Source organism: Canis lupus, chromosome 16 (genome assembly GCF_011100685.1).
Source record: "Canis lupus familiaris isolate Mischka breed German Shepherd chromosome 16, alternate assembly UU_Cfam_GSD_1.0, whole genome shotgun sequence".
In the NCBI taxonomy this organism is placed as follows: domain Eukaryota; kingdom Metazoa; phylum Chordata; class Mammalia; order Carnivora; family Canidae; genus Canis; species Canis lupus.
This window is the reverse complement of record NC_049237.1, coordinates 19692235-19709891: the sequence shown is the minus strand read 5'-3', so window position 1 is coordinate 19709891 and position 17657 is coordinate 19692235. Positions and strand designations below refer to the sequence as shown.

The window sequence follows — 17657 nt, the reverse complement described above, 5'->3', positions numbered from 1 at the left end:
GCTTTTTCCTAAGGGAGGATCAGGGTTACAAGAGTGTGAATGTCCCTTCTCTTACTAACATTTGGGAATCTTTTTTTTTTTTTTTAATTTTTTATTTATTTATGATAGTCACACAGAGAGAGAGAGAGAGGCAGAGACATAGGCAGAGGGAGAAGCAGGCTCCATGCACCGGGAGCCCGACGTGGGATTCGATCCCGGGTCTCCAGGATCGCGCCCTGGGCCAAAGGCAGGCACCAAACCGCTGCGCCACCCAGGGATCCCAACATTTGGGAATCTTATCCTATATTTATTTCTCAGTCTCCACCGTCAACAAAATCCAGCTCTTAGTGTCTTTCAGCATTCACCCTGAGACCATTCCAAGACTCACCAACTCAGGTACAATAGCACCCTGGTTTCCTTATGAGGTCTCTGCAAAGCCCCAAAGTTATTTCACATTCCTTTTCTGGTCTTTTTTTTTTTAATTTTTATTTTTTTTTAATTTATTTTTTATTGGAGTTCAATTTGCCAACATATAGCATTACACCCAGTGCTCATCCGCTCATCCCGTCAAGTGCCCCCCTCAGTGGCCGCCACCCAGTCACCACCACCCCCCGCCCTCCTCCCCTTCCACCATCCCTAGTTCGTTTCGCAGAGTTAGGAGTCTTCCATGTCTGTCTCCCTTTCTGATATTTCCTACCCATTTCTTCTCCCTTCCCCTCTATTCCTTTTCACTATTATTTATATTCCCCAAATGAGTGAGACCATATAATGTTTGTCCTTCTCCGATTGACTTTTCTGGTTTTAATGGAACTACCAGCTCTAACTTGTTACAACTCTGTTCTTTCCTCATCTTGGAGTTATCTTGGGTTGTCATGATTGGTAATCCTGTTTTCTTATTTGTGCTACCAAGGCCTTTCCTTGCTGTGCCCCCTCCCTGGCCCTGGGAGAATGACAGTGCTGAGTGCCTGGCTTCCCATGTCCCCAGAGATCACTGTCGCCTGGGAGACTGGGTTGCCATGTTGCCCCAACCGTGGCTCAGAGGATTCTTTCCAGATGGAATAATGAATGATTCAGGATTTATCGTGTTTTAAAAACACAGCACAGTGTCTTAGTTTCACATGGTAAATCATTAGATGTTTCGATGGGAGTGCATTGTTGGCAGCCAAGCCTAAAACGGGTTCACAAAACATTCACCAAAACGGCGATGTCCATGAAGTGTTCATCTGGGACAGTGTTGACTGCAGACGTGAGGACTCAGGGACAGGAGGCTGATGAGGAATCAGCATTAGGAAACCACAGCTGAGAATCCTTTAAAAGGACATTTGTCCTCACTGATGGTCTGGGAGGAAGGCCAGAGCTCAGCCCCTCCCCCAGTGGTTTCAGTCCTGAATGTGGCTGTGAAGTTGAAGAAAATGACCTTTGAGGTCCAGGACATCTTGATTGAACTAATTATAATTCTGCTTGGTTCTATAGTAGCTCATCTTTGAGAAGAATCACAGGATTTTGTTGGACACATTCTGCTATAATGGGTCCCTGGTTGGGGGCGGGGGCAGCACTGGGATGAGGCCCCAGCGGGGCAGAAGCTTGGAGAGCGGTGAGGCCATCGAGAGCAGGCTGTCCCCTCTTCACCCTGCCACAGGCCATGGCCGAACACAAGACCAGTCAGAGCAGAGGCGTCATCTCTACCCCCAAAGTGTCCAATACCAATTTCCCAACTTACAGTCTTCAAACTCTTATCTAGAAGCTGTGCCAGAGTCAGATTTATGGCAGAAATCCAGATGGGGTGTAATATGAGGAATGATTACCTCCCCTAGTAATTTCTTGGGCTTTGGGGAGCAGAGAACACGGGGGAGAAAAGAGAGAAAGAATATGGGATAAATGAGGGAAATATAATCATCTCTTTCATTTTAAGAATTCCACCTAATTTCTACTTCCCAGGAGTATAGAATAAGTAGTTTTCCTCCTTATTTAAAAAAAGAATTAATTTGATTTTTCTAATTGGAACACTTTCTACCTGCTGATTACCAACTGGAATCATGAATAAAAGTTTAGAATTACAATTCAAGAGAATCATATAGCTAAATAATTAAGTCATCTGCTGAAGGAAAAAGCTAGTCTGGATAAGATGAAGACCACACCGGAGCCACTGGCCTTTCTCGTGCCTGGGGGCTCCACAGGAACTGTGGGTGATGGCCTGTCAGGGGACGAGTAGGAGGGTCCAGGTGTTTGGGACCAGGTTGTGAGCATCAGGAGCTAAGGGGGAGATGGGACTGGAAGTATTTCTAGTTTTCCTTCCCTCTCCCCACCTAGGTCTGTGTGGGCCTCGTCTAGCATGTGCCATCGTGTTGAGAAAACTGAAGTACCAGCCAAAGGGATCTAGGCATCACTGGGCCGAGTGGAAGCTGGCTGTGAGTCAAATAGTCGGCAGTAGAATGACCTGGTGGCTGGCTCACTCCCAGTGGGCTCCCCTACCCCTTGTCTGATATAAGAGTTAGATGCACCTGTTCCTCAGAGGAATAGGAGGAGCAGTGCCTCCGGGGGTCTACCCCTGGGAAAAATGAGGGAGGAGGGATCCCAGGGTAAAAACCAGGGCTCTCTTGCCTGAGGCCCTTCCCATTTCCCTGGAGAAGCACACCTTAGGCCTCAATTGCTTACCTCCCCACTGTTGGATAGTAATGGACAGTTCCAGAGGATACAGATAAGCCAAAGGGGAAATTGCCAGATGTATGAGGAGAGAGACACAACGAGGGAAGGGTGGCAGCCCTTGCCAGAGGAAAGCAGAAATAATGGAAGAGCCAGGATGGCAACTCACCACAAATGGAAATGCTCTGGTGAAAAAACAGACTCTGAGGATGAACAAGGACACTGGACGCGAAAAAATAGCTACTCATAAAAAGCGCTTGGGCTTCCACTGGGGCCATTATCAAGGTCAGTTCTAACTCCCTGTCTGAAAGCACACACACAAAAAGTAATTAATTAAATAAAAAACAGACAATAATAATAAAACAACAATAATAAATAATAAAATAAATAATAAAACAATGGTTTTTAAGAAACTGGGCTTCAGTGATGAAGGATTGATCCTCAAAAGCAGCCTGGAGAGAGCTCCCTGCATGGAGGCCCGAGGTGGCCCAGGTGGGACAGAGCCAAGAGTCCACGGACACAGGTGACTGGAGGTCTCAGACGAACTCCGAGGGGAGGGCTGCCTGGGGAGTCCAGAACAGGGGCTGGTCCCATGTGAGGATGCTGCCAGATCTTGGAGGGCGGCTGTGCTCATAGAGGCTCCAGAACAATGCTGGCGCCCACTGGCCAAAAGAGGAAAGCACACAGTTCATGGGAAGTCAGAGTATTCAGGAAGGTGTGGCCTTGGTGGATGGAAATTATTTACTTACCTTGGGCTCTACTCCAAGCAACACATCTATAAACAAGCAAGAACGTCCATAATATCCAAACTATGAAAAGAGCCCAGATCTCCATCGATAGGTGAATGGATAAAGACAATGTGGTGTACTCACAAATACACACACACACACACACACACACACACACACACACTGGAATATTACTCAGTCATCAAAAAGAATGAAATCTTCCCATTTGCAATGACATGGCTGGAACTAGAGGGTATTATTCAGTGAAATAAGTCAGCCAGAGAAAGACAAATACGATATGATCTCACTCATATGTGGACTTTAAGAACCAAAACAGATGAACAAAGGGGAAGGGAAGGAAAAGTAAGATAAGATGAAATCAGAGCGGGAGATAAATCATGAGATCCTAAACTATAGGAAACAAATTGAGGGTTGCTGGAAGAGAGGTGGGTGGGAGGATGGGTAACTGGGTGATGAGTATGAAGGAGGACATGGGTTGTGATGAGCACTGGGTGTTATACGTAACTGATGAATCACTGAACTCTACCTGTGAAACTAAAAAAAGAAGCAGATTGTAGTGAAGAGAATACAATCTAATCCAGTACAATCTAATCCAGAACTCACAAGTCTCAGCATAACAGAGGACACAGAAGCAGCTATGGTACTTGTATTCTAGAGTTAAGTAGAGGCCTTGAAGATTTAAACATTGTGGAAAAATAGAATTTCCAGAGGTGAAAGCTACGTCCTACAACGTCCAAGATGAAAAATGCTCTGGAGGAGATGCGTGGTAGATCAGATGTTGCTGAAGGAAAGACCAGTGAAGAGTAAGGTGTTAACAGTAGCAACTATCCAAGAGGAAAAGGGGAGAAACAAGAATTGTTACAAATTGAAAGCGCATTTGTGAGCTGTGGGGCAAGTTTGAGCAACTTAATAAATGGGCGTTTGAAGTTCCCAAAGGATGCAGGCACAGAAAAAAAAAATATTTGGAGGAATGATGCCCACCTCTTCTGAACGTGAGGTCAGCTATAGCCCACAGGTCTGAGAAGCCCAATGAATGCCAGCAGCATCTTAAAAATGATACAGAGGCAAATTTTATTCAAATTGCCCAAAATCATTGATGAGAAAATAATATGAGCCACCAAAAGAGGGGCTGGGGAGAGAGCGAATGCTATTACATTCAGAGGAACAAGGTCTTAAATATGGGGAGGGGTATTGCTTGTCTATGGCCCAGAGTGACTGGTGCATGAGATATGATGCCCCAGAGCACCCCACTCTGCCTCCTGCTAAGTCACGCTCATGTCTTCTTGTGTTGCACCTAGTGATCCACTTCTAGTGAATAAGTCTGGTGCGCATGGTGAACTGTCACTTGAAAAAGTATCTTGAGCTCCCTCTCTCTCAGCCACGCGTTCTGTGGGACTTGTGCTGCCCCACTGTGTGAATGGTCCTGGGGACAAGGAAGGGACTCTCTCCTCGGCAGCTGGTAAGGCCGTGCAGCCTGCTTGGGTGGCCTGCTGGAGCTTGGAGCCCAGTCTTCAAGTCGTGAGATGGTAGCAGCAGCTGACAGCCCTCAGCTAAGCCCCTCGGCACTCCTGGTCCTCAGATGCCCATGAGACAAAATATTGGTCATTTTAATCTGCTAAAGTTTGGGATAAATTGTCATGTAACCGTAGGTAACTGACATACCACGCCAAGTGTAAGTGTGTGTTGAAGAACGGGACGTTGCTCGTCTTCTACTGGGAAAGACCATAAAAGATAAAGCTGTGGACAAGCTGCAAACATCTTACAGGGAAAATCAGCAGATGTTAGGTACTAGCAATTTGTGGGGAGCAACAACAAAGATAAAAATAGAATAAATAACTTTCAAACCAGTAGAATAAATGTCTATATTCAAGGTAAGAGAGAAAAAGAAAGAAAATGTGATGTTTTATAAATGGAAAATGTGCAATAAGATGAAATAAATTGCTTAATATCCCAGTATTTACATAAGTTTAAATGGTTTAAACTCATTGATCAAAAGAAAAAAGATTCTCAGATTCTAAAACAGGAAACCCAGAGATATGTCATTAGTAAGATTTACATTTAAAAGGGTCCAGAAGGCGGCCATTTCTAAGTCTTCTTTGGAGAAATGTCTGTTCATGTCCTTTGCTCATTTCTTAACTGGATTTTTTGTTTTTTGGGTACTGAGTTTGATAAGTTCTCTATAGAATAATTTTGGATACTAGTCCTTTATTTGATAAGACACTTGCAATATCTTCCCTTAACTTCTCTTATTCTGCAGGTGGCTTTTAGTTTTATTGACTGTTTCCTTTGCTGTGCAAAAAAGCTTTTTATTTTGATGTAGTTCCATTTGCAATGATGTGGATGGAATGAGAGGGTATTATGTGAAGTAAAATGAGTCAGTCAAAGAAAGACAAATACCACATGATTTTTTAAAAAAGATTTATTTATTTATTTATTTATTTACTTATTTATTTATGATAGAGAGAGAGAGAGAGAGAGAGGCAGAGACACAGACAGAGGGAGAAGCAGGCTCCATGCTGGGAGCCCGACGCGGGACTCGATCCTGGGACTCCAGGATCGTGCCCTGGGCCAAAGGCAGGCGCTAAACCACTGAGCCACCCAGGGATCCCCCATCACATGATTTTTAAAAAATATTTTATTTATTTATTCATAAGAGACACAGAGAGAGGCAGAAACACAGGCAGAGGGAGAAGCAGGCTCCATGCAGGGAGCCTGACGTGGAACTCAATCCCAGGTCTCCAGGATCACACCCTGGGCTGAAGGCAGTGCTAAACCACTGAGCAACCCAGGCTGCCCACCACATGATTTTTAAAAATTTTTTTTTACTCATGAGAGAGAGCAGGTGAGGGGGAGCACAAGAGAGCAGAAGCGGGGGAGTGGTAGAGGGAGAGGGAGAAGCAGACTACCCACTAAGCAGGGAGCCCAAAGTGGGGCTCAATCCCAGGACCCTGAGATCATGACTTGAGCTGAAGGCAGATGCTTAACCAATTGAGCCTTCCCAGGAGTCCCCATATACTGTATGATCTCATTTATATGTGGAATTTAAGAAACAAAATAGATGAACAAAGGGGGAGGGAAAGAAAAATAAGATGAAAACAGAAAAGGAGACAAACCATAAGAGGCTCTAAACTCTAGGAAACAAACTGAGGGTCGTTGAAGGGAAGGGGGTAGAAGGATGGGGTTACTGGGTGATGGGCATGAAGGAGGGCCCATCATGATGGGATGAGCTCTGGGTGGGATATCAGACTGATGAGTCCCTGACCTCTAACTCTGAAACCAAGAAAGAAAAAAGAACTAAAAATTCCAAAAAAAAAAAAAAAAAAATCTAGAAGGGCTGGAAATATAGCAAAAAGAGATGATATATACCACAGAAATGTGAAGCTGACGGAAGCCAGAGGAGCAATTTTAAATTTTCATAAAGTATAACTTAATGGGAATTGTAAAAAAAGCACAAAGATGGATGTACTCATAAAAGTCACTTGGCCTTCACCGGGCCGCAGTGAAGGGCAGGGTGAGACGAAGAGTGTGCTTTGAAGGGTCGGTCCTTAGTCACGGGCACAGAAGGCGTGGAGAAAAGACAGTTTTGTCACCAAACACCAAGGGACGGTGTGGGGGAGACAAGGGGTAGGTCCAGCCATAGGCGTCAGATTGCAGGGCGGCCTCTCAGACATAGCTGCGTCCAGGAAAGGGGCACAGGGTCATTCAGCCCAACACCTCTGCTGGGAACAAGCGCAGGTCCACACACACCCACATGTCCACCATGTGTACAGACACCACAGACATACACTTGTCTTGGAGCAGTGGGACAGTTCACACATGGTGAAAGAGCCCTGGATGGGGACTGAGGGGTGCCTGACAGGTGGTCCCCAAGCTGGATGGTTGCCGTCATAGGTGTGCACATGTGTGCTGGGAGCCAGGCTGGCCCGGGAGACCCTGGGACCCACCCCCTGTCTGGGCTCTGGAGAGCCTGCACCTTGGCTGCAATCTAGCAACGACGAATTTATTTCAACTTAATTGTTGGGTATTGGGTGAGGCAAGGTTTGAAGTTTATTATGATCTTTTTGCACATGATACCTGGCCCCACTTGTTGAAAAGACAATTCTTGCCTCAACGGAGTTATCTTGGAAATTTTGTGTGAAACCAGTGGGCCACGTACGTGTGGGCTAATTTCTGACTCTATGCAGTTCCATTGCTTTATGTGCCTATTCTTAAGCCTGAACTACACTATGTTGTTCACTGTGATGAGTAGTCTTGGGGTCAGCTGGTTAAGTCTCTCACCTTCGTTGTTTTTCAAAATTATTTTGGCTCTTCTAAGTCCTCTGCAGTGCCACACAAATTTTAAAATCAACATGTCAACATTCCGTGTAAAAGCTTGCAGGGATTGTTATTGGGATCCCATTAAATCTATAGATCAGTTTGGGGAGAATGGACATCTCAACAGCTTTGAGTCTTTTGGCACAGAAATATGGTGTGTCTCCCCATTATTTAGGCTTTAAAAAAGATTCAGCAATATTTTGTACTTCCTAAGGTCCATGTCTTGTATGTACATATATGTGCACATGTATATCCCTCAGTATTTCATATTTGTAAGCCATTAGAATGGTTTTAAATTTCAATTTCCAATTGTTCACTAAGTGGGTGATTGTATCTTCATATCATGAAAACTTGCTTAACTCACTTATTCATTTCAGAACCTTTTTTGGGAAGAATGTAAATTCCTCAGGATGTTCTATGTAGACAATCCTGTCATCTTCAGATAGATAGTTTTTCCTATTCTTTTCCAAATTGTATGCCTTTTATTTCTTGCCCTCTTGCTATTGTAAGGTATTCAAACACAATGTTGACTAAAAGCAGCAAAAAAATTTATTTTTACAGGTTTCTAGTCACGGGAAAGATTTTCATCTTTTACTAGTAAGATTGATAGTAGCTCTGGGAGTGTTTAATGCTATGCACTTCCCTGAAATTTTTGCTTTAATTTCATCCCACAGATTTTGATATGTTGTGCCTTCATTTTTCAGTTCAAACTATTTTCTAATTTTCCCTGCTAATTCTTTTTTGGCACATACATCATTTAGAATTATGTTGTTTAATTTCCAAATATTTCAGTAAACACCCAAATCTTTCTGTTAATATTCTTTTTTTCTGTTAATATTCTAAGTTTAATTCTGTTATAGTCAGAAGAGTTATTATATTGTAATCCTATTCAATTTGATGAGGTTTGTTTTATGTCCCAGGACATGTTCTATTCAGTAAATATGCCATGTGCCCTGGAAAAGAATGTTATTCTGCGGTTGTTGAGGGGAGCATCCTATAAATGTCAGTTGAGTCAAGATGGTTGGCAAGGCTATTTAAATCTTCTTTATCTAAGTACTATGACATGGGGTTTAGGATTTCAACATACAGATTTGTGGGGGACGTAAATATTCAGTCAACTGCAAACTTCAATTAAAAAGCAAAGGTTGAGTAATATTCCATTGTATACATAAACCACATTTTCTTTATCCATTCATCTTTCGGTGGACACTGAGGCTCCTTCCACAGTTTGGCTATTGTGGACATTGCTGCTGTATTACTCAGCCATTAGAAACGACAAATACCCACCATTTGCTTCAACGTGGATGGAACTGGAGGGTATTATGCTGAGTGAAATAAGTCAATCGGAGAAGGACAAACATTATATGGTCTCATTCATTTGGGGAATATAAATAATAGTGAAAGGGAATAGAAGGGAAGGGAGAAGAAATGGGTAGGAAACATCAGAAAGGGAGACAGAACATGAAGACTCCTAACTCTGGGAAACGAACTAGGGGTGGTGGAAGGGGAGGAGGGCGGGGGGTGGGGGTGAATGGGTGATGGGCACTGAGGGGGGCACTTGACGGGATGAGCACTGGGTGTTATTCTGTATGTTGGCAAATTGAACACCAATAAAAATAAATTTATTATTAAAAAAAACAAAATAAAATAAAATAAAAAGCAAAGGTCGTCTGAAGGGATTAAAAAATAAAATAACAGCCAACTACATGCTGCTTTTTAGTGACATATTCATACACAAGGAGGAAGAAAGGTTTGAAAGTACAATGATGGAAATGATCTATTTTGCAAGTAGCAACCCTACAATTTCCAAGAGGTGCACTGAGGTAGCCTATAAGCAGGGCAAGCTTAGAGGATTGACATGGGCCATTTTAAATTTTTTGAAGGAACAGAGGAAATCTGTTGGGCCTGCACAAATTACCAGCACAAAGTAGTCTTGGGCTCTGCATTCGATCTGTGTGTTCCTTGTGATGAGGCTGATGGTCTCTACTTACTTGTGATGATGCTGATGGTCTCTGCTTACCTGTGATGATGTTGATGGTCTCTACTTACCTGTGATGATGCTGATGGTCTCTACTTACCTGTGATGTGGCTGATGGTCTCTACTTACCTGTGATGATGCTGATGGTCTCTACTTGCCTGTGATGTGGCTAATAGTCTCTACTTACCTGTGATGTGGCTGATGGTCTCTATCTTACCTGTGATGTGGCTGATGGTCTCTACTTCTTGTGATGTGGCTGATGGTCTCTACCTTACTTGTGATCATGCTGATGTTCTCTGTGTTCCTTATTATGATGCTGATATGATCTACAGTCCCTGATCACATGTCCTGAGTTCTGTGGTGCCAGACAGGTACGAAGTTCCTAGGACATAAATCCTCAACAATTTGTTTGGACCTAACTATTCAATCAGTGGAACAATTGTGTCTTATTTTTGTCTAAGGGCCATCCTGACACAGTTCCTCAGGGTCTCTGGGGACCATAAGCAGAGAAGTTTGGGAATTTAAACAAAACAAAGTATAGCTATATTATTAATATCAAAGTAAGTATTACTAGAGATACACAGGTTGCTTCATAATAATAAAAAGTTCAAATCATCTGGAAGATAAAAACATTTTGACATAGCCCCAATTATATAGTAAGCATGAACTGACAGAATGAAGTCAAAATCTCAACCATTTGGGGATTTAAAAAAATCTTTACTATTACCTGATAAAACAACTCACTAATTATGAAAAATATTTATTCAAGTTTTAAGATCAGTGATGATTAAAGCATCTAAGTGGCTCGCAAACCTGATCCTATGGATATATCTTAAACAGTACACCCATGACTGAAGAGCACATATTATTTTCAGACACATGTAAAAAGAAGAGCTCACCATATCCTGGCCATAAAGCCAGCATGTCTCAACATATTTCAATGAATTAAAATTGCACAGAGTGTATATTTTGATCATAATTAAACCAAAAAACCAGCAATAGCAGATAATAAAAAACACTCCACAAATTCATTTGAAACTTCAGAAATAAAAATTATATGATCTGTAGGTCCAAAGAAAAGTCGTGGTGCAAATGAGAAAATACTTTGAGAGGAATGATAACAAAGACGTAATATGTTAACACCTGTGGGGCTCAGACAATGCCTTGCTTGCAGGGAAAGTTATGGTTTTTTTTTTTTAATTTATTTTTTATTGGTGTTCAATTTACTAACATACAGAATAACCCCCAGTGCCCGTCACCCATTCACTCCCACCCCCCGCCCTCCTCCCCTTCTACCACCCTTAGTTCGTTTCCCAGAGTTAGCAGTCTTTACGTTCTGTCTCCCTTTCTGATATTTCCCACACATTTCTTCTCCCTTCCCTTATATTCCCTTTCACTATTATTTATATTCCCCAAATGAATGAGAACATATAATGTTTGTCCTTCTCCGACTGACTTACTTCACTCAGCATAATACCCTCCAGTTCCATCCACGTTGAACCAAATGGTGGGTATTTGTCATTTCTAATAGCTGAGTAATATTCCATTGTATACATAAACCACATCTTCTTTATCCATTCATCTTTCGTTGGACACTGAGGCTCCTTCCACAGTTTGGCTATCGTGGCCATAGCTGCTATAAACATTGGGGTGCAGGTGTCCCGGCGTTTCATTGCATTTGTATCTTTGGGGTAAATCCCCAGCAGTGCAATTGCTGGGTCGTAGGGCAGGTATATTTTTAACTGTTTGAGGAACCTCCACACAGTTTTCCAGAGTGACTGCACCAGTTCACATTCCCACCAACAGTGCAAGAGGGTTCCCTTTTCTCCGCATCCTCTCCAACATTTGTTGTTTCCTGCCATGTTAATGTTCCCCATTCTCACTGGTGTGAGGTGGTATCTCATTGTGGTTTTGATTTGTATTTCCCTGATGGCCAGTGATGCAGAGCATTTTCTCATGTGCGTGTTGGCCATGTCTATGTCTTCCTCTGTGAGATTTCTCTTCATGTCTTTTGCCCATTTCATGATTGGATTGTTTGTTTCTTTGGTGTTGAGTTTAATAAGTTCTTTATAGATCTTGGAAACTAGCCCTTTATCTGATATGTCATTTGCAAATATCTTCTCCCATTCTGTAGGTTGTCTTTGAGTTTTGTTGACTGTATCCTTTGCTGTGCAAAAGCTTCTTATCTTGATGAAGTCCCAATAGTTCATTTTTGCTTTTGTTTCTTTTGCCTTCGTGGATGTATCTTGCAAGAAGTTACTGTGGCCGAGTTCAAAAAGGGTGTTGCCTGTGTTCTCCTCTAGGATTTTGATGGACTCTTGTCTCACATTTAGATCTTTCATCCATTTTGAGTTTATCTTTGTGTATGGTGCAAGAGAGTGGTCTAGTTTCATTCTTCTGCATGTGGATGTCCAATTTTCCCAGCACCATTTATTGAAGAGAGTGTCTTTCTTCCAATGGATAGTCTTTCCTCCTTTATCGAATATTAGTTGAAAAGTTATGGTTTTATAGGTGTTTTTAACAGGAAAAAAAGACTTGAAATCTATCAGTTGAATATCTCTCTTGGGCACTTGGAACATGACAGCAGCTTAAACTCAGAGGAAGTGGAGGGTGGATGAAATTAAAAGTATACATTGATAAACTTTGAGATGTGCAATGGAGATGACCAAAAAGATCACAAGCTGGATCTTTGTAAAGACAAGAAAATCAGTAAACCTCTAGTGAGTTTAGTCAGAGAAGAAAGAGGAAGAATAATTAATGATGTCTAGAATGAAGAATTCTAGAACACATTCCTACATTTGTCCTACATCAAATACAAAACACCTTTTCCTATTCTATATCGTCCACTTTAGGTGCCAGCTTTCGTGTCTGCAGAGTGATCGGTTATGGAGTGCCACCATCATTCTTCATGGGGAAGCTTCTGGCGTCCAAGTTAATATTCTGTTTCCCTACAAACTGTATATCCTAGAGATATAGATGACAGGCTTGAATGAAAATAGGTCAACAGTACTTAAGATAAGTAATACTTTAATCAATTTTAAGATAATTTCTGATGGCTAGTGCATAATGGTAATATACTACTCCTTAAATTTCCCTTTAAAGCAGTGTAGACATTTAAAAACCCTATTGTATAAATTGCTTTTGAAAGACACAATTACCCATTTTATCTCCCCTGAATAGATACATCTATTAAAATAGGCCATAGTAGAGTTTTTATATTTACTATAATCATTGTTGCTCTGCAGAGGCCTTGTGAATTCATGCATCCTGGGGAATTTATAGGTGACTTAGATGGTCTTCATGGATCTCGTGCTACAGAAGTAGACTGGTTTCACGACTGACAGTTCTGAAATTGCCAATTCACTTCTGCCCAGCAAATAGTCTATTTAAATTCACCAACTTTCCAACCAACACCAACTTTCCTTAAGTTCACATTGTACCATCCCAAAAGGAGGAAGAGGCATGAAACCAAAAAGAAGTAAGTGAAATGAGTCACAGGACTCCAGAGCTGATCTCGGAAGTTAGTTGTGCAGTTGGGCAGCCTGGGGTGCCCAGGTGAGGGTGACAGCCCTGCTACTCTGGCACTGAGGCCTGCAGAGAGCTAATGTTCTGGAAGAGCTTCTGCAGAATCATGGGGACCCTGGGGATGTGTGGCCCTGGCCTGGAAAACAGGTTTCATCTCCATGTCACTCGGTGTGGAGTGTGCTGTGGAACTAGATGCAAGGGCTCAGTTAGCACCTGTCCCCTGCTCCAGGCGAGCCATGGTGCCTCAGAGCAGACACCTCAGTCGAATGCACACTGTCCATAGAAGAGGAGACAGACCCCAGTGGGTGACTCACTCCAGGCCACGCTGGCTCTTAGTTCAGGCTTCTCCACTGTCGTCATGTGTGTTTCTCCTCATACACTTCTCCTGGAACCCGTGCTCATCATTTTCGCCTGCCATTGCGGGTCGTCTTCCCGAGGATCTCACCTCCCACTCCCCCTGTCCAAGCCCGCCCTCCTGGCTCTGCCTTCCCAGGCACCTCTCCAACAAGAGAACTGCATCTCTACCAACTCTGCCACTCTTTTCCCTGAATGTCAAAGACAGTAGTTGGATACCTATCATAAACTGCATGGTATTGCTTTTAAATTTGCGTATCTGTTCTCTCTCATTGGGTCATGGGTTTCCAAAAGTTGTGCATTATTTCTTTTTATTTTTTGTTTCCTGAGTAGCTCCTTGCTATGCATCATTTAGGCACTCGAAAATAAACGAATAAGTGAAAGTAAAATTTTATGAATGTGAAAAAACTTCTCGTTTCAATAACTATAAATGATCATATCAAAACCCTGTCAGTGTTGCTTCCAGGATGTATTTCCTTTTATTGCAATAATGTTTGATAATATTATCAAAGGGAAGGAAATGGAGCCTGCATTCTGGTTATACTTGAGAAGTAGGCTTAGAAATGAATTGGTTAAGTTATTCAAAGCAGATGTGAATGTGACTATCACACTATTGAAACTGAAATACTCATCAAATTGGTTCCTCCTCATGCTGCCTTCAAACACGGAAACCACCGAGTCCTTTCAGGGACTCTGTAGACATGTATGGGCCTGTGTGGCATGTGGAAATGTGTGCATGTTGTACATGTGATGTGTGTGCATGTGTGTGTCTGTGTGGTGTGTGGACATGTGTGATGCATGTGCATGTAGATGTGTGTGCCTGTAGATGCATGTGCATGTGTGTGTATGTTGCATTGGACATGTGTGATGTGTGTGCATGCATGTGCCTGTGTGGCATGTGGACATGTGTGCCTGTGATGTGTGTGCATGTGTGTATGTGCCTGCATGGTGTGTGGATATGTGTGCATGTGTGATGTGTGTGCATGCATGTGTGTGCATGTAGATGTGTGTGCACACAGATTCATGTGCACGCATGTGTCTGTTTGGCATGTGGACACGTGGACATGCATTTGTCTGTGTGCCTGTGTGGCATATGGACATGTATGTGTGTGGTGTGTGTGCATGTGTGTCTGTGTGCCTGTGTGGTATGTGGATATGTGTGCATGTGTGATGTATGTGCGTGTATGTGTGTGTGCACAGAGGCATGTGCATGCGTGTGGTGTGTGTACATGGGTACATGTGTGATGTGTGTGTGTGCACGTGCCTGTGTGGTGTGTGGACATGTGTGTGTGATGTGTGTGCATGTATGTGTGTACACACAGATGCATGTGCATGCACGTGTTTGTGTGGCATGTGGACATGTATGCATGTATGATGTGTATGCATGCATGTCTGTGTGTCCATGTGAGCGTGAGTGTGGTAATCTTGTACATTCATTTTGATTGCCATGTAACCTCAGTACAATGAATTAGTCTATAATAATCGTAAAGAATTTGTGACCGACAAAGCTGTCGAGTATGAAACTAAAGATATCCTGGGAGCAGCATTAGTTTGAATGTGGTCGACACAGTATCCGTGGTGGATTTCATATTAACTGTGATGATTGAAGACTTAAATTAAGTATCAAGACAGAATAACCTAAAAGATCATGATCTTCACGTTTCCTAATACGTAGATTAATTACAGTTTTCATTCAAGTGTTCAAGTTCTGATAATGGAAGGCAGATTATTTCCCAGTGAATGAGGGTGCATTATATGATGCCAGCAGATTTGGTCAGTGTTTCCAACACGTAGCCCCACCAGATCAAACGGCTTTTAGGGACAGTCACGTGACCCGCTGTTTGTGTGTGTCTCTGCGTGTTTTTCAGTTGAGTGTGAATGTGGCTGAAGGACATCGCAGGGTCTTAGAGAATCTTTAATTTCATATTCTAACTAGTTAGCCCCATTTGTTTGCTTTGAATCCCTCGTTTCAATAAGGTGAAAACTTGTGTTAATCCTCCATTGAGCAGTTGCCTGGATGCGTGTGAAATGGATCATGTGGACAAAATAAAGCCCCACCAGACGCAATCTGCATTGTCTCCTAAGCTTCTTCGAGGGGACTCTTCACAGGTACCAAGAAACCACTCTAGCCACTTCACATAGTTCTGAAGACCCTCTCCTTTTCTTGTACACAGTGTAGTGCTCAGCACAGAAGAAAGGCCACAACCAGGCATCAGATGAAGGGAAAAGCTGAAGGCGCCGAGCCCGCTCTCCGCACACACAGAGATAATTGGCATGGCAGTAATTTTGGACAGCTGAATGAAATGAATAAATTGTGGCATGGGAAAACTGAAAAGGACAACAGTTTCCTGGCTCACACGGGATCATTACCTTAGGCTGGCATTTTTCTTGAAGACCAATTGATAAAATGGGACAAAAATGTTTTTCCCCATTAATTGCTTTCAAACACTGTCCCGTTAAACACCCAATTAAAAGGTAGAAGTGTGGTCCTCTGTTTGCCTCTAACAACCATATGGGGGGGGAGGGGGGGCGGATGGCGAGAAGAGACGAGGGAGGGACGGCAGGAAGAATGGAGGAGTCTGGACTTTCTTTCATGGCTTGTAGAATAAAGACATCAATGGAGAAGGTTCATCACGTCCTTGGCCTACAGCAGCTTTGCTGAAAGGCCGGAGCCTCGGGAGCACGGCACAGGCCGCAGAAGCCTCTGAAAGGGGGTTCTTCCCTGGGCCTTGGGCAGAACCGGCCCCACAGCCTGGCGGCGGCCCTGGGCCGCTCGGAACCTCGTCGACCCGCCGCTTATGTCAAACGTGATATAGGAAGCACAGCTGCTTGTGCTGTGAGCACAGTGGGGAGACCGGTGCTTCTCTGCGGTTGCTGTGGCTCGTCGGGGGGCACAGGAGTGAGGGAGGGGAGTCGGGAGGCCCCATGTTGAGAGCACTGACTCTGCTCTCTCTCTCTCTCTCTCTCTCTCTCTCTCTCTCTCTCGCCCATTTCTCACTCTCTCCTCTTCTCGCCCCCCCTCCCCGGCCCGATTCCCACCCACCTTCTAGCCTGTGGAGGTTAGTGAGTGAAGGCAGTAAAAAGTGTTGCTAGCTTTGTGCGGCGTCAGGCACATGGGGGCAGGAAACACAGAGACGACTCTTAGAACACATCAGCCTCTGTTGATGAGGATGCCTTTCGGTCGGCATTCAAAAGTTTGATCAGAGCACAAGTTATACCGTCTGGGGCATCGAGGGGGCTCAGTTGGGGAAGCGTCCATCGCTTAGTTTCGGCTCGGGTCGTGATCTCAGGGTTGTGGGACTGAGCCCTGCAGCGGGCTCTGCATTGCCCGTGATTCTCTCCTCCCCACCCCCTGCCCTGCTCTGTCTCTAATATCAATCAATCAATCAATCAATCAATCAATCAATCTTTTAAAGAAACAAAGTTACCGTGTGCAGCTCGCACACAGCTTCCTGGTGAGGCAAGTCCCTGAGTCGGCGGGAACTGGCTGGGCCCGAGCGCCAGGGGCCTACTAGGTTCTTTTGACATTGTCGCCGTTGGAATGCAGTACTGCCCGGAGGCTTTGTATCTTCATTTAGCCGGTAAATAACAACTATAATAACCAACATTTCCGGAGCACCTACTATGAGCCAGGATTCATCTATAAGCGCATTGATCTATGAGAAATTCGGGTGCAAGTGCAAATATTATTCTGGAACCTGAGAAACCAGAATGCAGAGCATGCTCACGCATGTGCAGGTGAGAGCACTGGGTCAGAAGATGAGCACATTCGCTTCTATTTCCTTTGGAAACCCTCACCCCCTGCCGAGAGTTCCTGTGAGGCAATTGCCAGCTCAGCAGTTTACTCCTTGGGGAACTGACCCACGAGGCTGCCCGCCAAAATGATGTTACAAGGGAGCACAGAGAGCCAGTCAGTTCGGGGTTTCGCGGTGCTGGACGTACAGGGGTGACCCCCTCCCCTTACAGGTAGGATGGCTTTTCCTCAACAAAAGCCCTGAGCCCCTTATGAGTTCTTGCAGCCTAGGTGAGGCTGGTTGTACTTCCTGCTCAGATTCACCTAATTCAGGGTGTCGTAGAAGTAATCGGACAGTTGACGGCAGCATCCGTAGAATGGG

The 17657-nt window shown here is 43.8% G+C and overlaps 1 long non-coding RNA gene across 1 annotated transcript; it reads left to right on the top strand.

Annotated features, from left to right (window-relative positions):
* The first annotated feature begins 295 nt into the window (after positions 1-295).
* LOC119869507 lies at positions 296-15948 on the top strand. Its single transcript, XR_005371069.1, has 3 exons — positions 296-375; positions 12516-13141; positions 15717-15948. It is a non-coding gene; the product is annotated as an uncharacterized LOC119869507 (long non-coding RNA).
* The last annotated feature ends 1709 nt before the right edge of the window (positions 15949-17657 follow it).